General features: G+C 38.1%; 1 long non-coding RNA gene across 3 annotated transcripts in view; it reads left to right on the top strand.

Annotated features, from left to right (window-relative positions):
- Positions 1-4,613: 4,613 nt before the first annotated feature.
- The window catches only part of LOC114564370 (uncharacterized), an 87,129-nt gene continuing 71,922 nt past the window's right edge, over positions 4,614-19,820 (top strand). For 2 of the 3 annotated variants that reach the window (XR_003693740.1, XR_003693739.1), the window contains exons 1-2: positions 4,614-4,911; positions 5,336-5,394. This is a non-coding gene — a long non-coding RNA (uncharacterized LOC114564370). Of the gene's footprint in view, positions 4,912-5,330; positions 5,395-12,491; positions 13,798-19,820 lie in introns of those variants that run through there. The other variant, XR_003693741.1, reaches the window with a different exon arrangement.

Genomic DNA, 19,820 nt, shown 5'->3' on the forward strand with positions numbered 1-19,820 from the left:
TCTTTGTACGTTTGTGCTCAGGATAACAACACATTTCATTCACGTAGATGATCCAATGTTTGTTTTTATGAAGGTACATGCTGGAGAATTATCTGACTGATATTGCTATGAAAACACAATTGATTATTGTTGCATTTTAAAAGCGATTCTCCATTAGCATTACAATATGAACAGGAAAGGTCAAACTAACATGTAAATAGCCATGATGACAATAGCTCCCATGTATTCCTGCCACCTTCATTGTGTCATGTATTTTAAATTGCTACCCCATTTCTTCTCTGGCCAGCTTCGCACCATGGAGCATGTTTAAACAGTCCATTTTCATTAGTAGGCCAATTTTAGCTTGTGATCATTTGATTTTAGCTCATTGATCATTTCAGACAGCGTAAGATAATGGTGCTGACACAGAGCCCGACCAGTCTTGATTGCTTGACCCTCTTCATTTGCAACAAGAAAGTCATTGCTGCTACAAAGTTGCTCTCCGCCATTACATGACCCTTTTCCCCTGAAGATAGACCGTAAGCTATCGGTGAGGTCAACACCCCACATCTTCTATGGGTTTTGATAATGTATGTTTACAGAGACGTGACCTCCTGGGCCTTGTAATGCATCAATGTGACATCCACAGTAACGCCTGATTCCACCGCATGCTGTTGAGGTTGACCTCTGACAAGAGCCAAACGGGGAAAAAAAATGCGACATCAATAGAACAATGTTTTTACACCTCTGGGAGGTTGTCTAGTATACATAGCCTGCATATATGTGCATCATCATAAGTAATATATCACAAAAGATCTCTGCTCTATGTGGATTGCAAATGTATGTTTGAGTAATATTTTTCATTCCACAGCACTGAATCATTTCTTGCCAGTTTGTACGTCATAGACAGTAGAAGTAGCCTATTATTTGTATGCACGGTCTACAACTCGGTGTAAGAGCATTCAGTTTTTTGTTTGGCTTTTTCTTGTCTGTATAATGCATGAAGAATTTCACAGACAGATGAGAGATCACAGAGAGATCTGGCTGTTGCACAGAAATGGTTGCAAAAGTAAGTGCTTTCTTGGCTGTAGTTAAATATCTTTGCCTTTTGAAGTATTACAGTGACAGGACTTTTATCCGGTGGCAACTGAAGGTCTATTTAGGCACAATCAATATTTGGGATGGCCCTTCAACTCTCCAATCAGGCTGTTTATTCTAAAGTGTGCACCTAATTGCTATTTCAACCTATTACATGAACAGTTTGAAGAAATACTATTTACATAATGTGAAACCAAAAGATACGCTCAGGTTTTTTATGTCCAATTGTCCAAACACTCCAAGGATTACATCTGGATTGCTATCATGGAGACACTAATTGATTTTCAAGGATGACAAATGGCATTCAAAGCCCCAGTGCCAGGGTAATTTTGAGCAAGCGATGAAAATGTACAGTGGGGCTGTCCCAAGGTTCATAGTTCTTTTCATACTCATCTCTCACATGTGCATTCGAGGTCACTTGACTCAAATTTATACTGATCTTTTATTTATACCCAGAAAAAATGGCAGATAAGAAACATAAGTGTTCTTGATATTGTGTTTTGTCATATCTAGCAGCCAAAGATTGAAATCCTGCGAAACAATTTTCTGTAGAAATGAAAGAGCGTGCCCTTCTGAACCCTGGAGGAAAATAACCCCACGGTGCGAAGCAGAATATGAAACAGAGGCACAGAATAAGTAAAATAGACAAGTGCACCAGGCTTGTCAGTTTTCCATTTGCTGCCCCCGAGTGTGAGCACTTCAAAATGCTCCTCATCTCAGCAAAGACCTTCATCGTTATGCTCCATCTACTGTACTGAATACAAAAAAAGGACCATATCAGACAAAGGTAATAAAGAAGGGAGTTTTACAGATATACCATGTTTCTGTCCATCAGGAAGTAGAATGCAACAGGAAGGACAACAAAGTCAGAAATATACATGTACAGCACAAGCCATTGTGCATTGGAGGCGATGTGGAAAGTGCTGAGATGAGTGTCACAGAAGCAGTTTAACTTGGTTGTGATATCAGACATCACCATTGGCTTTTGACAATAGCATCATTACACAGTATTAAGAGCACAATCTCCTTCAGAGAAGCATTAAAATCAAATTATATTATACAAGAGCTTGGCTTGATGAGGTGCGAGGGGTGATGGTTCCCGAGCAGTGGATCTCTGGTTATTACTGTAGCTCTTTAGCTTGCTTGGGCTTGAATTGCCACGTGACAAAGTTGAACAGCTTTTACAAAAGGTCATCAGCTTCCAAGAAATTAGTTTTTAAAATTCAAGTCATTTGAAATCTACACACCCAGATGGATGGCTTTTCATTTTTCCCCCGCATCAATCTGTCAAATCACGAATGCATGCCGCTGAATACATGATGCCGGCAATAAACCACTGTGCTGTAGTTTATACCAGAGTGACATTCAGGGATCAGAGAGCATTGTCATTCTCTGTCCTGTCCTGAACTCATTACACCACTGAGCGATGACATCTGTTTGAGCATGCATACAGTTTGACAATTATTACTGCAAACAATACACTGTTGTACCTTAATTAAAATTAAACTACAGTAGGACACACTTTTAGAAAGACAACATAGGCATGAAAATATTTCATCATTGTATTAAAAAACTGCCTATAACTTAAAATTGAGGTGCTAGCATATACTGAATTAGTTTCCAACACAGAAATTTGTTTAGGCTGTTTGTGCTTTTAATGGTCCTGTATATACATATTTTTTGTGCTTGCCAATTGATATATGGATTAATTTTATATAGTGTTAGGAGAGCATGCCCCTGGAATCAATAACGTAAAAACAAGGTTAACCTAAATTTACACGTCCTGTCATAGGCAGGATAATAATTCAATTATAGAGCAGAGTTAAGCACAAATAAATACTTCTTTGTTTTAGTTTTCTTGCTGTTTTACTAAAGTATTACATATTTCTGTGCTCAAGAAACCACCAAAAGCAGAACAGGGAAGAAATGAAAGGCAGAGACAACACACCCCTGCTACTACCTCATGTGGAAATCATACAAAGCATCCTGCAGGCAGCAGGTTCATTTTATAGCTTCATCTATTACCACACTGTCATTGTTAATTGTCTTCTTTTTACCTCTGCAGGATTCTCCAAATTGGTCCTATCGAATGTGACAGGAGGAAGAGCATTAAGCATCTGACAAGATGATATCTAAGTTCAATTTCCTACTCCTCACCTGATTTATACCTGCAGCAGATCATTTTCCTTTCTGTCATAAAGACCTCTATAAATCAGTGGTGCTTATGGAAGCACTACAGAACAGGGTCTCTGGATTTGTATCCCCTGTGTTTGCTATTAGGAAGCCATTACAGCCACATTTTCCTCCTTCAAACAAAAATGATCAAATCTAATACTGGCAAGATTAGAGAGATAAGGAGAAAAAGCGCTGGCAGAGCTGTTCAACACAGTCCCCTATCTAAACAATATGCTCTAAACTCAATAAAAACAGGGCCTTTTGCTGGTGACACCATTATCCATCTGTTTGGACAAAATTGCTGTATCATGGTATAAATCTGTGATACAAGTGACATATCCTCTAAAATAAAAGGGAACATTAACTGCTCTATCTTCTAGAGGCCATGGGACTAGCTGGCTATAAGCTCAGTCAAGTGTGATGGCAGTTATACTGTGTTTTACTAGACTGCAGACAATTATACTTTGCTCCTCTCCCCTAAGAAGACAAACTGCCATGGCTTCAGCTGAAATGATTTCAAATAGATTTTCCAAAATGTCTGTCGCCAGATTGCTTCCATACATTATTTCACTTAAATGGAGAGAAAAAAAAAAGAGCAAATCCACAAATCAATCACAACAGCTCACTTTACCAGATGGAAAGACGAGAGCTTTGCTTTCTCTGTGTGTGTGTGTGTGTGTGTGTGTGTGTGTGTGTGTGTGTGTGTGTGTGTGTGTGTGTGTGTGTGTGTGTGTGTGTGTGTGTGTGTGTGCAGAAGGACAGTTATAGGATGTGCACAGTCCTGTCTCTGCTAGGCCTATATGTGTCTCACTCATCTTGAAGGATGACATAGAGCATCAACTTTCAGTGGTGAGCTGGCTGTGCTGTAAAAGTGGAATAATGTAGGCTATAATGAACTGACCCGCTGACTTCTGGCGAGTTCAACAACTAGTTCATTCAACAGTATGTTTTATTAATAATAATTTATTAAGATGAAAGGGACATACAGTTATTTCACACATGACAGGCAACACACACTGCTCTGATAAAAGAGATAAAAGAGTTGAATAATACTGCTAACAGTTGCATACTAAAAAAATGTTTTGTAACACAGGCACAAGATAATATAGGAAGATCCAGTGAGTGACATAAAAACCCAGGAAATATGACTTGGCTAAAATGCTTTAAAATATTCTATACTGGTTGATAGGTTTATCTGAATGTGTTGCACATTAACTTACCAACGACATCTAGTTCAACAAGCATACTTTACGTGTATTTGTTTATTTGTCTACTTTAAGTCCACATCCACATGGAGACTTTGCGACATTTATCAACCAATACGAATGCTGGATTTTAGCCAGATCTACATTCAATCACGGCACGACTTTCTACGTAGCAAGTAGTGCTAACGCAACTTGTCATGTCATAAAACCAAACTAAGAAGAAAAAGATATAATTATTTTGTTTATCAAAGTAGAGGAGTTTGTTATATACGTTTATTAATGTCTTTAATTTAGCTAACTCCACAGGGAGTTCGGGTGAGGAGAGAATGAGATTCCATTGGAGGGAAGCAACCGTGTTTTTAAATAAGCTTGCGAGAAATTGCTAGCTAGCTAGCTAGCTCAACAGGTGGAGCAGAGGTGCTGCAGTGCGTTTCACCTGGAAACAACTAAAATGGTAACTTGAGTGAAGTTAACTTAAGTTGTAACGTTACTGTGGTGAATTTGTCCTAGTACATTTACTCAAGTAATGTTACTGTACTTAAGTACAACTGCAATATGCTTGTGTAACGTTATTTTACTTAGCTAGCTAGCTAAGTATTTCCATGTTTTGCTACTTTAAACTAGCTAGCTAGCCAAGACTTAACATTTCAAAGAGAAATATTGTAAAATAGCGTTAACGTTAGTTTAAATTATCTCCACCTTTACTGTTTACCATCGACATTAAATTAGTTCCCACTTAAATGCTAGCTACATATTGTACTTTTAGTTGTAATGTAGTATGTAGTATTTTTATACTGTAGTATTGCTACTTTGATTTAGGTAGGTTAAATGATTTGAATACTTCTTCCACCACTGCATTTCACCTTTTCTAAGTATAGGAGCAGCGGCCAAGGGACCAGCTCCAGTTCTGAGGCCAGCACCTCCGTCTATTGGAGAAGTAAGTAAAAAGATTTCTCGAAGCAATTGTGGGTTTGTTTCTTAAAGTTATTACCATGGTTTATGCTATCTATTCAGAAGTGTCCTAGCTTGTGCAAATGTGGCCTGTGTTCCTGTAAACACTGTACGCTTTTATCCAAAGCAACTTACAATTGCTATATATGTCAGAGGTCGCACACCTCTGGAGCAACTAGGGGTTAAGTGTCTTGCTCAGGGACACATTGGTTGATGTATCACAGTGGCAATCGAACCCAGGTCTCCCACACCAAAAGCATGTGTCATATTCCACTGCACCATCACCACCCCATTTAAGGGTAAGCTTGTGAGACAGAATAGGCACCAGACAGAGACTGTGTTCAGACTGTGGACAGTATGCTTCAGATAGATATGAGGACCACGTGAAAAAAAATGAAGCCCCACATTCATTGCAATAAGACCACTGGGTTGATGTAGCAGATGTGCCAAGACAACACAAAGCGTTGTCATTCGGCAAGGTTTTGCATAGGTCAATCAAAAGCATGCAAGCGCATAATCCTAAAAGATTGCTTTGTATCATGGACAGTACTTTTTCTGTTCATCATGAGAATCGTTGAGATGGAGGATAATAAGTATACCTCCATCACAACTTTCCAGAGTTGTATAATCCTACTTATACTGTAGGGTTACTAAACATATAGGGCTACACTGTGTAGTGTTTGCTTTATGATTAACCTTCAACTCATGAATCTATTACTCCAATGAGATTTCCTAACTAACTTTTTTCACTAGGAGCACAGTGGCCCCCAACTGAAAATTTTAGGGACGCAACCAGAAAATGTAGGGGCACACACCGTAAATCAACATGCTAACCAAATATTCACATTTCTACTAATTTCCACTGTATTACTAATAAATACTTTGATAATAGATGCAGAAATTACAATGTGCTGTTTCAAATTCTGTGTCACATTTTATTGTGCACTTTTGAAGATGCAACATAGAAGGTAAACTGACAGCACCATCGCTGTCATACCAGTACAAATATTTTAAAAATATATACCATGTATACATTCAGAATAAAAGAAAATGCTTAGTAACCTTTCGGTAATTTCACAGTTAAAGGTCCCATGGCATGAAAACTTCACTTTATGAGGCTTTTTAACATTAATAGGAGTTCCCCCAGCCTGCCTATGGTCCCCAAGTGGCTAGAAATGGCGATAAGTGTAAACCGAGCCCTGGGTATCCTGCTCTGCCTTTGAGAAAATGAAAGCTCAGATGGGCTGATCTGGAATCTGCTCCTTATGAGGTCATAAGGAGCAAGGTTACCTCCCCTTTCTCTGCTTTGCCTGCCCAGAGAATTTGTCCCACCCATGAGAGAGAGACATCATGGCTTTCAAACGAGCAAAGTGGCAGATGGTCAAGGCCACTTGCTTTCAGCACCTGAGAAGCCCTGTGATGAGGGGCAGAGAGTTGCAGTGCTTTGCCTTTCTGAGAATATAGTTCCCAGTTTGTATACGGTTAGAAGATGGCTGTGTCTCATGTGACGTGGCAAAAGCGTAGGGGGCGGGTAAAACCATCACCAATGAAGAATGAAGTCTCTGCTGATTTCAATGACACCTCACACGAGACTCTACCTTAAACGGTTCAAATGTTATAAATGGGGGCGGGGCCTGAGTAAGTGGGCGTGATTAAAGTATAGGGGGCGGCTCAGTATCACATGTAGACCACACATTCTGAGTTTCATGTAAATCGGATGATGTTTGTCATATAAGGCAGATTTCCTGATGCTATGACCAAAAGTCAATTTTGGCCTGTAGGTGTCCTGAGGCCTGGACCCTTGTCAATCGCGAGAAATTTCGGGCAGATACGACAACTTACACTCAAGTTACAACAACTTCTTTTTTTCATCGCTAAACATTCAAAATGGCCGCCACGCCACGCCCACACCGTCTGACGAAAAGTTTTTCTTTTAATAACTTTTCATCGTTAAGGTGTTGGGATGGTACAGACCAAGTTTCAAGTCCATCGGATGAAATCTCTGGGAGGAGTTCGTTAAAGTATAGCACCTTAACTTTTAGGCCTACTTCCTGTTGCCACTAGGGGGCGCTATGACTTTAAGTAAATATCGGCCTTTATTTGTCCTCAGGGTTGGACTCTTATGAATCCTGAAAAGTTTCGAGGTAATCGGACAACATACACTCGAGTTACATCCACTTCCTGTTTCGGCGGCGAAACGCACAAAATGGCCGCCCTGCCACGGCCACGCCCTATGACGAAAAGTTTTTCTTTTAACAACTTTTCATCTTTAACTTCTTAAATGGCACAGACCGAGTTTGAAGATGATCGGATGAAATCTCTAGGAGGAGTTCGTTAAAGTACGACGTGTGGAAATGGCCAAAATCACACTAATTTCGAACATTTCATTCAAAATGGCGGACTTCCTGTTGGGTTTAGGGTATGGCTCTAATGAAGTTCTTTGTACATCTTGACATGTTACATATGTGTACCAAGTTTCGTGAGTCCACGTTAAACGTACTGCAGGGGCTCAATTTTCTTAACATTCTAAGGGGCGCTAGCGAGCCATTTTTGTCCGCCTATTCCTGAAACCCTTAAAATATGTAAATCTTCACCAGAATTGATGCGCCCACCAAATTTGGTGAGTTTTTGAATATATTAAGCCCCTCAAAAAGCCAATTCATTTGACAGGAAAATAATAGAAAGAAACAATAATTCCTTCAGTTTCAATAGGCCCTATTGAAACTGAAGGAATTATTGTTTCTATTCTATTGAATAGGGCCTTTGCCGCTGTCGGCGCTTGGGCCCTAAATAGGAACATGTTGGCGTTATTTTGTCACTTATTGGGAGCAGTAGGCTATTTGGAACCGGTTACCTCCAGGATCTGGTCTAAACTAGGCTAGCGGTGGGGGCGTCAGACGGATTTACAACAAGCACGGAGATTAGAAGGGTATGCATGGACTTATCTAACTCTGAAGGATATGGTGAATAAGCTTAAGTCCTAATAAGACATTAGGGGTCGAGCTGGCTTTTGAATTTGGTGAAGGGTAGTTCCTCTTTGGCAACGAAGTAGGCCGTGTTAAATTTCAACATCATCTCTGCCTCATCTCTGATTTACAGCCTCTTGTCTTTTAAAAGCAACCAGCAGTGGCGTTGTTTTTTCATTTATTAACATGCCACGGCATACTCTATGATGAAGCTAAGATTGTGTTTAACTGGTGTATTGTGTTTAAACTGCGATGTGCCTGCACTGTCGGCAAACTTTGTGTTCCCTGCAGTTCATCTCCTTACAGTTCTTGAATTCTTGCAGTCTCAACAATATAACGGTCTACAAGTACAGCTGAAATGATCAGCCGATTATCACTTACTTGATTGACAGAACTTATTTTGATCGTTTCCAGTTTCTAAATTGTGAGGATCTTTCTGCATTGATTACTTTTACTTTTAATACTTTTAAGTACATTTTCCTGATGATAACATTTTCACTGCAGGACTTTTACTTGTTACAGAGTATTTTTACAGTGTGGTTTTAGTAATTTCACTTAAGTAAAGGATCTGAATACTTCTTCCACCACTGGAGAACAGAATAGTTAGTGACTATATGACATGATAATGATAGATTTGATAGATTTGAAAATTCCGACTTGCGTGCTAAAGTCATTTGTGGTTCCACAATGCAATGCACAACAAAAGTATAGAAGCTCCTCACAGCAGGGAAATTATAAAGAAATAGTGGACTTAACATGGCAGTTCTGGAGACAATTCACAAAATGGAAAAAATACAATACTTTTTTTATTTTAACGATTTATGATTTCTAATTCAGGCTCTGTTGTAAAGTCAGTTTGATTAACATCTGTTGTTGCACACACACTTTATTTACAATTACACGTTAGTACAAAATAGTATAGTACATGATTTAGTTTGTAATGTATGCTTTTTAGTATCATAGTTTGGACTTGGGACAAAGGGCCTGACCAAGGCATTCTGACATAGACTCCAGCACTCTGTGACAATGAAAATAAATCCCAAAGGACATGTTTGCCAATTCAGTTTGCTGCTGTTCACAAAACTGAAAGAAAAGAAGAAATTAAAGGTTTTGAATAAACCAATGTGCAGACACTAAGTTGTCTTACGTCTTAATAGAAACTGTTCAAAGGCATATGTCTCAATCTCAATGACATGTAACCTGACACAAGCCATATAACACTTGTGCATGTGCCATGTTCTCACAACAAGTAACTTTATACTTAATTTAAAAGATCTGCACAAATCCTGTATTATATTTCAACCCGTAAGGAAGCAGTCACACACATTAAGACACTGCTGCAATTTAGCATTATAGTCATGCACATTTATTACGTTTACTCTGGATGGCAAACACCCATGCATGACTCAATCCATCTCTGTTTTTGCAGATAGAGTTGGGTTTGAGATGGATATATGCAAAAAAACTGCCACAAATGTGCAAAAAAAATTGTGCTGAATTGAAACAACAGATAAATTAAAGAGCTGCTTCACTGATTTCCATTTACTAAATGAAAGAATTACAGCCTCTCATGGTTCTTTATCATCATTTTGCCTTTCTTTGTGTCTCTTCCATAATGTGTCTATTTTATTGAAACGGATGAAGATGTACAATAATTTAAGTGCATTTGAACAAATCTGTGTTTGACCCATTATTATTGCAATCATAGTATAACTGAATAGAACCTTGAAAAGAAATAGGTTAACACACCAAAATTACAGTGATGTGAAGATTTAAGACTGTGCCTTTTACATTGATTATATGTATATAAATTAGGAAAGAAATGTCAAATGCTTTGTTTATGAGATTTGTATGGCTGTGGGAAATGTGATAACGTGCATAAAAACCACACCAAAAGAGTCATCAATAAACTTGCAAATGACAGTAGAGTTTATTTTCTGTTTACATAATACAGAAAAGTAAACACATATTTGCTTCCATAACTCATTTCATTTTAGTGTATTGTAATTATACTTTTATTCTTAGCCGAGAGTGGTCATATGCCATCGGGTAACCCACTCTCTGTACAACCCTCTTTCTGTGACCCTGTTTTGAAACACTGCTAAAAACGTTTGGTAGCACAGAAATATAAGTCTAAAAAATGATCAATTAATGATAGCTGTAACTACAGCGAAACATGACTTCACTCATATACTATATCACTTTAATTATTTAACAAAACTTTTATTTTTCAGTAAGCAATAAGCAGGCGTTGATTAACAAAAGACAAACCTTAGCCTTAGATTTCTCGCAATATGTCAAAATGTTATATTTGACTTCAAAATACTTCAAAACATAAAGAATATTGCATAATTTCTTGTTATAAACTGGTAATAATAGTGTAGTATTTATATAAAATAGAATTGGTATGATGTAAAGTCTGCCCTTCCCTTTATCCTGATAGCAACAATTAACTTCTTAAATGTTCATAGACTGGCTGATTTATATTTAGATTAGGTTTGGTTGTACTAAAGATTAGCAAAAGCAAAAAAGTTGCATAAATATAGGTCAAATGCAGCAATCTAATGATTAAACTAGTGAATAGGTAAACATTTGAGCAATACTTGTTAATAATCAACAAGTAATGACATAATAAAATACATAATAATGTATCTCTTCACTTATTCTAACATTAAGTGAAGCTGTATATAGTTTTGTTAATTTATAAATCAGTGTAATTTTGACTCATATTTGTATAATTTATGAGTCACTTATTGAAATTAAATTCAAAATTAAGCTTGGATTGTAGCTGTATGATATAGGACTGCAACTCTGAACATGTACAGTAGCAGCCAATGCACCCTTTGCACTTTTTTAAATGTTCAAGGAGAAATGTCTTCAGAAGCTATAGAAATGGCAATAGTCATTGTGCCCTTGATGTTTTAAAGTATGATGTTCACCATAAAAAAAAGTGCATTATGTGTAGAGAGTATTTTACCTAAAAATTCTGTCTGGGTCCTCTTGCAGTGTGAGAAAAAAAACAAAACAAAACCTCTGTGAGGATAGAGGGTGGCAGCACAGAGCGTAGAAGACCGCAGTTCAAAACAGTATTTAACAAAATTTAAATACAGTTTTTCAGTGTTTATTACATCGCCAACAGTTTGACAGCCCCCAGACAACATTCATGAAAGTAATTATCTCAATAAAGCATAGGTACAAAAACAATCCAGTGCCTCTTCTTTGTGGACATTAGCCTGTTGGCACTGCTGTGCTGTGACTGTGCACCAGATAGTCCTTTACATGGATATTCCCTGTTGCCAACCGTAATTAATTGCTTTACAGTCTTCGAGGCCATAATGCTCATCAGTTATTAATTAGAAATTCATTTCACTGAATAAATAATGCTCATGATTGATGATAAAACTTGTAATTAGGTTCTTGGAGTAATGCACAGGGGAGAAAGCCTTTACACTTGAAACCAGGCTATTAAATACTGCTCATTTAAGGGACCGCTGTACCTCTTGTCATAAACCCGGGCTGCCACGGTAGCATCTGGATTCAGGGAGCAGGAGCATAAGTTTTTATCCAGACAGGATATGTTAGACTACCTTCTTCAACAACAGCTCATGATCCCTTATGCTACTGAGCTCTTTTGTTCTAGAAAACTAAAGCATTCATTCCCAAAGCATCAGGTTAGAGCAGCAATGACCTGTTGTCAAGTTCAAAACAACAGCCTACAGTGTTTTCACCAAAGGCAAAACAAATTAGGTTATTACTAATCTGTGTCTGTTTCAAACAGCGTTGTTGCTATGTTACAACAATCTCATGGGTTCTTCCAGGCATCGTATAGCCTACAGTCTTTTTAAAGGACGAGAAAGAACTGTGAAAACTCAAGCCATCTATGGCTCGCTATTGATTTTACACAGAAGACCCTACCGTTGTTGATAGCCTTTTTGATATATATTCTTGCAACCACCAGTCCCTTTGGAGTTTTGTGGAAAATAAACCAGTCAATATATACCTATTAGAATTTCTTGATCTGAGCCCATAAACCTATGGTGTACAGTGTTTCCGATGCTCATTGCATCATAACAGCAGAGAGACCAAAAGCTATTACTTTCGCAGCATGAATGATCAGGCCAATTAACATGATTGACCAGCAGTACAGAGGAAGGTGAACCATGATGGCCCTCAGCAAAAAGACTGAAGAAAAAGAAAACAGCAGCTGATGATAGTGTAGCCTCATCAAGCAAGAATACTACTACTGGTCCTTTTTCACCTGTCATCACGGGTGGGAGTGAGCAATGGTAACCCCCCACTCCTCCCTTTTGCTAACCAGTATCTGCCCTATTAGCAATTTATAATGGAGATCAAGAAGTAGTCAGTGGAGAATGAAGACAACTGTCTGCATCCATTCCTAATTGGCTTTATGTTCTCTTCCTGATAAATGGTTTGCAACTACTACAGAGTCCTGTGGATTTTATTGCCCTAATAGGACTCAGTAACTGGATTTACTAACAGATAGCGGGTCAAAAAGGACATAGAGAGCAAAAATGTTAATTAATATCAATAATGGCCAATTATTAGTTTGACAGAGGGATCCAAGCTAGCTGTGTGCTCTAATGACTCTGAGCTAACTTGAAGGGAAACACTGGCGAATTAGCATAACTGTGTATGCACACTCCATGGAGGTGCCCAGCAAACATCTGTTATGTTAGAAATTCAAATACAATTCCTATTAGTAACCCTAGCTGTGGTTGCATAATCAGTCATTCTTCTCTGGCCATTTTGGAGGCACTAACAATGCCCCTGTGACTGGTGGAGCTCCTCCCTTTGGGCTTTCCAATCAAATTTGGCCCCATGTGGACCAGGTCCTAACAACAGACGAGGCAATGTGGACTTCTGAGGGGAGCTTTGTGCTCTGACAGGAGCTCAATCTATCCACCCATGACACATGACTGAAGAAAGGAAAACTGTTATATTATAATATGAATACAGCAGATATGAGTTAAGGAATAAATGTTGAAATATAGCTTTCTGACCTGCTGGGATAAAGCTTCTTATTTTCCTGCACCCTTTGTGTGTTTCTATCCACATGCAAAGTGTATTTGGAAGCACTGAATTGTTTGCATGTTGTATTTATGACATGAATTCTACTTCAATACTGAATAAAATAGTATAAAAGAAGATGGTAAACAGGGATTTATTAATTCATACTGCGGTCATCTGAAGACAGCAGCTTCTGTGGGATATTGAAAAGAGAAAATATTCAGCAAAGTAATTGATCTTCTATTTGGAGCAAATAATGTTTCTGTACCTTATGGGAATTACTGCATTCTACTGTATTGATGCTAGCAGGCATCTTGCGCTTTCTTTGTAATCAATGGCTGAATAAATGCCCTCAAAGACAAAAATCATCAACATCCATCCTTAATATCTGTATACAATGACGTAAAATAAAAATTAAATCCAGTTCTCTTGCAGACATTATTGAGTTGGCTTGTTGGCTGCTGGGTTGAGCTTAATTTTCCACACTAACACTGGTATGCAGGAAAACGATGGAATAAAGAGGGATGGACATTTTAATGGACCTCATTATTTTGTTCGCTACCTCAATAAAACATTTCAAAAGCATTGTTAAGTTTGTGAATATTATTAACGCATCTAAAACATTTTGAATGTTATGTTTCTGTTTTTTTAGTGACTTCAGCGTGAGACAATTCTATAATTTGGTTTACCTACTGTACCTTGTAGTTTGTCTGCTTCTCATTAATATGCTCCATATGTTTGACATTCAGAATGAGCCTATTCTACCCTACAGTATGTGTTCTATCATTTTATTTAGTCTTTGTTACCCACTGTAGCAGCTGCATGTGTAAGAAAAAAATGTAATAATTAAAAAGAAAACTATAATAATTTCATTAAAACTCCCTGCATATTGAAGGGATATTTCCATCTAACCTTAAATTCCCAGCCTGCCAGACGAGGGTCGGAAACTTGTATTGTGCTCAGTTTAATGTAACTGCATTAATTCTTAAAGTAATATTAGCCTTCGCTATCTGCAAAAATAGTGTGAGACTGCTGTCATGACTTACAACTCGGTGTGACCTTCTCTGTTATAATCTGAGCATGTAATTCCCTCTAGTGTAATGTCATGTTTGATCAGAGGAGCTACCAGTGTCCTGATCTCAGCAGTGCACAGCAGGAGGTGTGGTGAGTCAAATGGACAACCAGAGGTTCCTCTTAAGGGCAAAATTGACACTGTCTGCATATTCTTCCCTCACTGTGGTTGGCTTTGTGGGACAGTTTCATGTTTTAATATCTAAAGCCGTGACAACAGTGTGGTATTTGAAAGCAAATAAGTATCATGCTGATAATCTTTGACTTTCACTAACTAAGGAGGAGTTTACATGAAATCAAAATTAAAGTTGGTGTTTGTAGCAAGAAAATTGCAAACTCTTACAATCAGCAGGCATGTTTTTCTGAGCGTTTATTTATTCATTCATTTGGTTGTAAACATTTTGCTTAACGTATTCAGTCATATTTGAATTAATATCTGCATCCTGAATTAATATCTGTTTGTTAATAAACAAACAACATATGTTTGGTGCACAGTGCTGAATCCAACAGATTTGGGTACAGTATACATGACTGGGCGACTCCATGGTTGTATATATGAAATAGCTTCAGCTTTACGCTCCTCTCCATTCCACGGCCTCCGGTGTATAAATTTAGTTGATGGTTTTCGTTTCTCTTTCTTAATTCATTGCAGTTGGATTCCTCTTTGATGCAGTTCTGTTGTCCCCCAAACAATTGAAGTGGAGACAATGGAGGCATAATGATAGATCCGTGTACCCACCATCTGTAAGAGCAGCTGCTCCCTTGCATCTGTACAATATGCTGGAGCGGGGAGCCTCAGTAATCTGCATAATAAGGAGAGGGCTTATCTCAGTCTAGTTAATAATCACAAGCAATCGATGCACTTCATTCCCTCACTCTTGACTGATGAGAAAAAGCAGCAAAGTTTTGTTATGTTTGCTGTATCCTCAAGATAGGCAGGGGTCACGGCGTAATGCCAAGCTGTTGATTTTGCCTGCAGCTACAGATTTAGTCTGCACTCTATTTCATCTTTTCATGAATACTATAATTACAGCAGGACGCTCTGAGTTATCATACTGCTTCTCCCCTCCTCATTCCCTTATAGGGTTTATAGCCTCTGAAGCAATACTGGACCTCATAACAGAATTGGGAGTATGACTCAAAGTCTGTGATAAACACATAGCTCGTGTTGTGTTGATAAGAGTCACACCTTATAAGCAATACTCTCAGACTGGCTAGAAGATTGGCCCCGTAAAACACTAAAAAATTCATTGGAAATGTAACCTCCTGTCTGAAATGCCTTCTTAGACACCACTGCTGCTGTGCATGTGGCCATAGTACAACTGTAGTACGCTTTCTGCAGGACATCACATCTCTTCTCAAGGAGACATTTATCTCTGAATTCAGAATAGTTTTTGCTGGCCATATCATTACTGGTTTGTTTGACTTGAGACTTATCAAGAAATTATCATTTTAATTATCAACCACGTGCTGTTGTTAGGAAGTACAGAAATATGGCTATGAAATTTTACATTTTTATTTGGAATAAGCATTTATAAAGAACTGATTTGACAATAAACATTCATGATAATTGATTAAACATTGCTAAACAGTCCTTTAAATTCAACTGGAGGCTTTGAAAGTCAATGTTTGTCTTATACTTGTTGACAGTCTGGGAGTACACAATCTATCCATTGAATGGCCTTTTTGTGTGTTGTCCATAGATGACTTCGAACATGTCTTCATGCAATTTAATAAATGCCTCTGGGGTTTGTAAATCAGTATATTATTATTTTCTTAAGCAAGACCTTTATTTATTGCACTTGGTAATGGCTCTTAAGCAGACGCTAAATTGATTGGATAGAGAGTATGCAATAATATTGATCAGCAAAGTCTCCTCTTGGTATTCTCTTGTTAAATATGCTCATTAAATCAAGCCTATTTAATACTCTGCAGTGTAAAAGTAGAATAAGCTTTGTTTGAAATACTGAAGGAACATTTTCCATCTTGGAACAAACTGCTGTTTGAGAAAAGCATATTACATATATTTTAACAGAGGCCTTTTTAATTTATGTTAATGTTTATTCTTTTTTTTAATTTCTGTTCATAATTTAGTTACATAAATGAAGTTACACTTATTTTACTTCCTGATGCTGAATGAATTAATGTATTTTTATATATCCCGGAATATATACTGTGCATTTAAAATTGCCAACCACTTCCCATGGTTCCTGAACCTCCTAATTAAGCATGCATGATGTTTCTCTCCCAGCTGCTAGGCTTCCGGAATGCACTTGGCAGGTGTATTGAGCCCCCCAGTGAGGCTCGAGAATGAGAGTGGTATACGTAGAAGTGCAGGTGTGACATGTTAGGAGGAGTCCAGGTGCTTATTGAGTTATCAGAGGCAGCCACTGCACGTTTGATTTATCATCTGGGGTTTAGCATTGCCATATCTGAGAGGCAATATATCAGACAACAAAATAAAATGTTCAGAAAATGACCCGTTGAAGTGCAGTCGTGATAACTTACATCTAGCACAGTGTCGGATGTAGTGTGGCAAGGACTGACACTTTATGTGAAAAATTGACAATGCTTATTGAACGTGTATGCTGACAACACACACTAAATCATGAATGCAAAGCCTTTAGCCAAGCCAAAGATTCACCTTGAATTCACCCTTTAAGCGTCATGATTTGTCCCTGATTTGTGGTTTATGGTATGTTTGTCCGCACTCGAATCAAATAGCTAAGTTACTGCAGTGCTACATAGGGACACCGTTCTCATTTGGAGTGCATTAAGACCAATTATAATATGTACGAATATATCATAAACCACATCCAGTAGAACTAGTCTTTAGGTACTCGTCATACAATGTATGCTCTTTGACATAAATACCATGCTTACCTCTGCATTCTTGAGAGCCTTTAACTCAGAAACAGCCAGCCAGTCTCCATGAGCACATAAAAGGTACCCAGATTTATAGGGAGTTTTTTTTATCCTAGACTCAGGCACCATCTGATAAACAAGCACTGTTTGCTTGAGGCTAAATAATACTCTTTGAGGTCCTGATTTACAATGCTGTGAAGGATCCATTTGTGGTTCAGCTCTGAGGCACGCACCTCTGTGATTGGTCATCCATAAGCTTAAAATTTGGGCTCAGATCTACAGCTCACGAGCTTGAGGATTTCTAAATGGACAAATGCATAAATGGTGGTAGTTTTTTATTTAGAGTTAATAGATGAAGAGAAATGAACTTTTCAGAGATGTAAAAGGCTCTTGGATTTAACAAAATCCTCCCCGATTCCCTGTGATTGAAGCTAAAACTGAGGCAGCGTGCAGCCAATCTAATATTCCCGGCTTTTTAAAAGGAAACTCTTTGGGGTATTGGTCCACTACATGGACTCTTAAGAGATCTGATTAATTGGCAATCCCTCTATGTTTTACCTTCACCTTCTCCCCAATAAATCAGATGCACATTGCAAATGCCTATATTCATCTCACAACGCCTTGGTTGACATAGGAAAGAAAAAGTTCCCAGTGCAGCGAATAGATGCTCAAAAATAATAATAATTATACTTTGCCCTTTTTTAGATATCTCATTTGCAGCTATTGTTTTTTATATAAGATGAAATATACTAGGCTAGGCTTTACATTAGCATACAGATAAGGATTTTTATAACACCTGACATTTATTCAGCTAATATTTTATACTGGACACATGAAAAGCCACCTTGTTTTAAGATGGGAACCATTTTAGCAACAATTTATTCAAAATGATAATGACTTTTTTTTTATAAAGCCATAAATAAAGTGTTTATTAAAGATAATGTACATATTCACATTGCCACATAACCAATGAACTCTTGAAAAAAAGACAGTGTGAGGTATACTGTAGGACTCCATTTATATAAAATGGCAGTGAGTGAACTAATTCTGTACTGAGGGGCACGGACCCAGGGTTAGGACAAAAGCCGTAACTGTTAAATAAATTCAAGTGAAGTAGCAAGCAGACTCTAAAAGAAAAACACACAAATTCTCCGTTGCTGACATGCACAGGATCATGTGTTTACAAGTGCTTGGTGCATGAAAGAATATTCAGTAGCTTGGATATTAACTAGTGAATTAGCTGCTAATGATAGCATCAAGTTTCATTAATGAGAAAAAAAATCACAGATCATTTACCTCATGTGGATTGCCTATAAAGAGAGACAGAAGAGGATCCGATCTTATAATCCATTCATAATGATTTATGTCTTATTGTTCTGACATTAAACATATTCTCCCTAAAGACGAGTGCTTTGTGCATTGTAAGACTTGTAGTGGCTTACAATTTAAACAGAGCCCAACCTATATTTATCACAATCCTCTCATGTTGCAGCCTATACATTAGATTCTCCATTTACAGACCTTAACTTTAAAACCTCACACCTCTCTGAGATATATTTATCCTCATATCAAATGTCACTAACAGAGCTTCCCTGTTTTAGCTGCAGCTGTTATATGAAGTTCAACACCTGAGAAAAACAACTAACTTGGCAATTGTGCTTGTTTTGTTTGGTGGTTTATAGAAATTAAACGCTGTCATTGCGGTTCAAATACATCTATTTTAAGCCTTGTCTTTTATTTGATGTTTATGGGGTTGTGAGAAGGCCATGACATTGTTGGGTCATATTTTGACACATTAATTGGACTAAGGGTTTTTCATCACAGCTGCTGGGAAATTAAGAGGAGATTGAAAGCCCCTGATGTCTTGTAATTACTGTTTCATGTTGTGTAGCCTCACTTACGAACAGCAGTGCTCTCTGATAAATGGGCAGTAAAAGCAATAATAGAGCAACTACCATACCGAGTGGTACCGAGTTAAGAGGGAGACAGCTCCTTCTTACGTCAAAAGTTGAGATCAGGAGAAAGCAATTCAATTTGTGTCATTCACAAATTAATACAAATTAATGTTTTTATACTCCATCCAATCCAGTAGTAGTAAAGTCAGAATAGAATTACACGCTTAACTCTGCCGTGACCACAATCAAGTATTAGTACAATTAACTACACGATTGTGGCAGAGTAGCAGCATGCTTATCAAAGGAAATGTTCCGCCCAGTTTGTTCAGGCCATGCTCCAATGGGGTGGGGTGGGGTGGGGTGGGGTGGGGTGGGGGGGGCTGGGCTGCATTCAAAACAAACCGCTGTCCCTGATATCAGCTGGTTAATCCTCTCCTTTTAGTGGCTTTATTGGTTCATTCAAGAGGGTCTGTTGACATTCCCCCTGCCCTGTTAAAAGGCGACTGCATCTCAAGTGAAATCTGGAGTGTTCTTTACACAGCCGGGGAGCCCCATGTGGCTCCTGCCTCCCAGTGGGCCTGTGATTT

Source organism: Perca flavescens, chromosome 11 (assembly GCF_004354835.1).
Source record: "Perca flavescens isolate YP-PL-M2 chromosome 11, PFLA_1.0, whole genome shotgun sequence".
NCBI classification, from domain to species: domain Eukaryota; kingdom Metazoa; phylum Chordata; class Actinopteri; order Perciformes; family Percidae; genus Perca; species Perca flavescens.